Source organism: Mobula hypostoma, chromosome 21, assembly GCF_963921235.1.
Source record: "Mobula hypostoma chromosome 21, sMobHyp1.1, whole genome shotgun sequence".
NCBI lineage: Eukaryota > Metazoa > Chordata > Chondrichthyes > Myliobatiformes > Myliobatidae > Mobula > Mobula hypostoma.
In genome coordinates, this window is record NC_086117.1 from 20854419 (window position 1) to 20860628 (window position 6210).

Here is a 6210-nt window from a genome sequence, read left to right on the forward strand (position 1 = left end):
TGTGGATATCGTGGGGGCCCCCGCCAGTGTTGCGAGGAGCGCGGTACCTCCTATGGTAGACCGGTTCACCAGATTGCCAGGGGCGCCCGTCGCACAGATCACCAAGCCGTGTGCCCAACGACAGACCAGACCGGGCCCGGCAGCAGAGCCTACAAAACCCTGCGACGGGAGTGAGGAGCCCAACGAACAATGGTGCTTCTACCGCCAGCGGTGGGGCACAGAGGCTACGGCGGCTGGCCATCAGGACAGCCTCCTGTACGTCTGGGACAAGCAGTCGGGACGCCGATTTTTGGTTGACACCGCAGCGGAGATCAGCGTTTTACCTCCAACTAGTTAGGACACCCGCAACAGAGAACCGGGACCCACCCTGAGGGCCGCAAATGGCAGCACAATACGGACCTATGGCACCCGCACGGTGCGGCTGTAGTTCAGCTCCAGCCGGTTCACGTGGGACTTCACACTGGCCGCCGTGGCCCAACCACTCCTGGGGGCGGATTTTCTACGAGCCCACAGCCTGCTGGTCGACCTGCAAGGGAAGCGATTAGTCCACGCTAAGACTTCTCAAACGTTTTCCCTGGGTGAAGCGAAGTTGCCAGCCCCACACCTGGACTCCATCACGCTGTCCGACGATGAATTCACCAGGGTTCTGGCCGATTTCCCTTCAGTACTGACACCGCAGTTCACGGCAGCCATGCCCAGACACGGAGTTTATACAGTCGCCCCCGGAGAACGGCAAATACACAGCATTCAAAGCCCTGCTCATAAGGACTTTTGGACTCTCACGGCGCGAACGAGCACGCCGCTTAATGCACCTGTCTGGGTTGGGAGACAGGCCGCCAGCGGCATTAATGAACGAAATCCTGGCCCTGGCTGAAGGACACAAACCCTGCCTCATGTTTGAGCAGGCGTTCCTAGAACAACTGCCCGAGGACATAGGCCTGCCTGCTGTCCGACGGGAGGTGGCGGCCCGAGCAGATGTGTTGTGGAACCAGGGAGGAGAGAGGAGGTTTTCACGGTGGACCGACTCAAACCGGCCCATGTGGACTTGGCGCAGCCAGTCCAGGCTCAGGCACCGCGGCGCAGGGGCACACCTCCCATACAGAGGCCGATCCAGACTGTGGACATTGGGGGAGGTATCGCCGGTTCTGGGGGGGGGGGTATGTGGCGACCCACTTTCTAGCACACATGAACCGGCTCACGAAACAACGCACGCAGGCAGAGGGCCGGCCCCAAAAAGGGCGCTAGGCCATCTTCACCAGCAGGGGGAAAATCCAACACGCAGAGAGGGTCTGGGAATATGCATTCCCCACAGCAGTCCCGCCCCAGGGAGGGCGCGAACGGGAAGGCTTTAAAGCAGGCCGCGAAGTTTGAATAAATCTCTTTATCGCAACTCCAACTCACCGACTTCGTGTGGTTTTTCTAGCGCTGTGTGTAGCACACCGCTACAGTTGCTAATTTCAGACTACAATAAGGATTTTCTCCTTCAGAGTGTATTGGGTCTTTGGAATTTTTCCTTATAGGGCAGTAAAAGCAAACTCTTTTTAAAACAAAGGTAGATAGGATAAATAGATGACTAGAAACAGGCAGCAATATGGACCTAAGGTTACAATAAGCTCATCCATGATTTTATTGACAACTCAAGTGCCTAATCTTGCTCCTAACTGATAATGCCTGTTTGTGATAAAGGTGAGTGTGTGTGCGCACGTAACAGCACATGGAATTAGAGTGAGTTAAAGGGAAGCTACAACAGAGGAAACAGGTGAAAGGATACTATATTCAAGACAGGCAAAAAGTGGACATTGCTGTTCACCATCTCCATCCGTTGATCATTTGGACTGCAAAATTGGAGATGCAGTTTTGAAATTTGCATATTACCCTTTTGGAGCATAGCTAATGTACTGTAGAGCACAAAAGGAAGACATAACTAAACATGTAAAGTGGGTGGATGAATAGTAAATTATAATCAACAAGATCGACATTAATTTATTTTATTCCTAAGAAATAACTGTAGCAAAAAACAGCAGAAAAATGCAAAGCACCTTGAAATCTTTTCTAAAACAAAATAATAACTGATTATAATACTAAATTTAAAAGCCTTGGTGGATCACTGTTGCTGCTCACTTTGGTTTCTGTTGGTCAGATTTCAGCAGGTTCTCAATGGACATTTTTTTAAACCTTCAGCATCAAAATTTGAAATCAATGCCCTCTACTGGACATCTATGGCATTTCAAGGAAAAACAGAATTACCATATGGAATCTTACAAGGCAAAAATCAAAGGAATTACAAGTTACACTTAAATAATTGTATTGGAAACAAAATGAAGACAGATGTAGGATTAGATGAACCTAATAAGTACCAGAATATGCCACTTTATTCCACCTCTCAGTCGTGTCTGCTCTCCCATTCATATGGCCAGTCTTTTACATCTGCTCCATCCTAAATGATTTCCTGGTTCTAGGCATTCTCGTCAGGGACAACAAATTTCACAATAAAACATGCTTAGCCCCTCAAGGATGTAATGTTTCAACAAGCTCACTGCTCGTTCTTAAGCCTGGAGCAAGGATTCCCAACCTTTTTTGAAAATGCTATGGACCCATACCATTAACTAAGGGGTCTGTGGACCCCAGGTGAGGAACCCCTGCTCTAGAGAATACTGACCTAGTCTGCTTAACCTGGAAAATACACAATTTCTGGAATCAATTCAGTTGCACTCCACATGTATAGCCATCTTTTAGATGGTGAAAATAGACTAGTACACAATATTCCAAACGCAATCACGTCTGGGCCCTGTGATGGGAGCAAGTCTTTCATTAGTTTCCAACCTGGATATGTTATTACACCTGATCATCTAAATCATAGGTACAGATCTTGCACAACTGAGGTCCCAGAAGTGATCCCCGTACCATTTTACTAACCCTAGCCTCACAGACTACTTGTTTTCTTTTCCTCAACCTATGTAGTGTACTAGCAATACCATTCACCCTAATTTTGTTTGGCATCTTCTGAAAGGCTTCAGATAGTCCAAATATACATCATCGGGTTGACCCTTATTTATTCTGCTAGTTGCAACTCATAATAATTTTTAAAGATTCATTAAAGGTGTCTTCCCTGTCAGCAATCCTTGTTGACTGCCCAAATCCGTTCTCTTCCAGGAATAAAAAATGCTGGGGGAGATTGGTGGGTAAGCAGCATCTTTGTGAGAAACAGTAGGCTCAGATTGAAACCCTGTATTAAAACAAAATATTGACAGTTCCTTTCCTCCAACAGATGCTGCTTAACCTGCTGAGTTCCTCCAGCAGATTGTTGCTGCAGGTTCTTGCACCCGCAGTCTCTTGTGTCTGTTATTTCCAAGGTGCTCTGTTACTTAACAACAAGTTCGAGCATTTTCCTCACACTATGTATCACTGACCTGGAGTCACTATGTTCCGTGTCCATCGAGAACAGTATATGAGATGCCGAACCTTGTCATAAACTCTTGCCAAAAATGCATTACACAGATTCAGACAGCTGACACAATTACCAAAAGCACAGTGGTTGAATTTACACCAAGGCAGTGTTCATTTTAAACTTCCGTTTGGCATGGTGTGCTCAGTAGATGGAATTAAAATGCCCGCACCTCTAGGACAGTTGACTGTACTGAGTAAAGCATTTTAAGGAGGCAAAAAAGAACGCTGATTGATAAAACTGACCTTCAGGGTTAAATACATCTAAGTGTGATTGAATGAACTATAATGAACAGTTTGGGAGAAAGGCAAGGAGGGAAGGAGCTAAAGAGGGAGCAAAAAGCTGGCTCAGTATCAGAGACTTACGAACAAATTTACACTAAAAGCATGGAAAATAAGGAGACAAAGTCAACTTTGACAGTGTTGTGTGATCATTTTAACCACCTTCTATACATAAACACGAGGAAATCTGCAGATGCTGGAATTTTAAGCAACTTTTATGTGTGTTGCTTCTATACATAATGCTGTTTGCTTTATTTCTAACAGAAACAAACATTATATGTAACTGTGTTGTACAATTGTACATTTTTTTCAACAAATAAGATTAACTTTGGCTCTAAATTGAAATTCAGAACCAGGCCAGCAGAAGACGAGTTTGCTTTATACTCCCAAATACAAATATTGCCTAGATGAAAAAGTATCTTACTTAACCTTTGAAGCAAAATGTATATATTAATTATTGCAAGTAGCTTCATTATTGATGTTCATTTTACAGCATTTACCTCCAATAACAAAAATGCTGGAGGAAATCAGCAGGTCAGTGTCTATGGTGAGGAGTGAACCTTTGATGTTTCAGGATATAATTTACCCTTAATATAATTTTAACTCAATTACAAGTTTGCTTCATTTTCATATGAATTTGAGGATGGGCCATTGCAGTTCTGATACCTAGAATGGATAAAGCAATAAATTGTTCAGTGTAACTAATTACCAAATTTTGCTATATTATAGACTCTTACAGAAAATTTAAATTGAATTTAATAGAAGTGATGACTGCTTTTGAGTTCTTAGGGTGGGCGCTTGATTCAATTTTCTTCATAAATGTGTTTTATCACTTCTCTATACATGTTTCATGAAGCCATGTTTATATGGTTAGTTCAGTTAAAGTTCTGGTCAGCATTGGCTCACATCTGGCGATTAGAAAAGTTTCATATAATTCTCCTTTAAAGAAGGTGAGAAGGAAACTAGGGAATTGTGACCAGTTTGCTAAACATGCCTTCAATTAATGATGGAGTGGCTGAACACTAAAGTGGGACGATATCATCAAGTATGAAGGGTAGGGATGAATAACGTTACGGAGTCATAAGTGTATGTCTGTTGTTTCAAAAGATAAATTATTTGGAATAGCTAAGTTAGCAAGAAAGAGATAATGGCTGTTCCGAGAAGACTCCCAAAGGAATGTACTAGTAGGGTAATGAATCTGTTCCCAGAATGGAAGACTCTTGAAGCACTGTAATAAAAGATATAATGGAATTTCAAAGTTCAAAGTAGATTTATTATCAAAATACATACATGTCAGCATATATGGCTATTGTGGGGGTGGGGTGGGGGGAAGGGGGAACAACATGAGGATGTCATCTGCAAAATGAACGGTTCAATCTCCCATCTATAAAATCTGTTTCTACTGGATCCAAGAAACAGGCAACTGCGAGAGATTTGTATATTCCACAACTGCACGTATGTTTCAGTTGGTCAGAGCCAGCAAGGTTTTTTGAAGAGATAGCCTGAACCAACAGTGTAATCTTTTGAAGAGTTTCTGACATACAAAGGTGTTTTAATCATTAAAATTTTCAGTTAAAACTATTGTATTACTCAACTGGAATATATTAATCCAGTACATAATTACAAATCTCATACTGTGTTACAAATATACCACTTTGAACATGAAACCAAGTAATGCTAAATGTAGAAAAAGACCAAAGCAAGAATACGCACAACTTGTATGCTCTGATAGTCAAGGATGGTTTTCAAGATAAATTAATTCAGTATCAGAGAACAACAGAAAAATTAAAAACTGCAGCAAGGGCATTTGTGGCAAAGTCTGAATTTATGGAATGCCTACACCTGGGGCGACTAATTCTGAGAAGGAATTAGTAGGGTCCTTCCATTACAATGGATGAGATTAAGAATGTTATTTTTTCTATGAATCTGGGGAAAGCTCCTGGCCCTGATGGGTTTACCGTTGAATTTTATAAATGTTTTGCTTCTTTATTGATTCCTTGGCTCTATAAGGTTTTTGAGGCTTCTTTGAAACTTGGTAAACTTCCGGAATCTTTTAATAGAGCATCAATTTCTTTAATACTAAAGAAGGATAAAGACCCTGCTCAATGTGCATCTTATAGACCAATATCTTTATTAAATGTTGATTCTAAAGTTTTTTCTAAGTTATTAGCAAATAGACTAGAAAAAGTACTTCCTTCTATTATTTCGGAAGACCAAACGGGTTTTATTAAAGGTCGTTACTCTTTTTATAATATTCGTACATTGTTAAATATCGTTTATACTCCCTCACAAAATGTTCCTGAGTGTGTTATTTCTTTAGATGCCGAGAAAGCTTTTGATAGAGTAGAATGGCCTTATTTATTTAAGGTGCTTGAAATGTTTAATTTTAGCTTGAAATTTATATCCTGGATTAAACTGTTATATTATTCCCCTGTAGCCTCGGTTCGTACTAACTCCTTAAACTCACCTTTTTTTCCTCTCTTT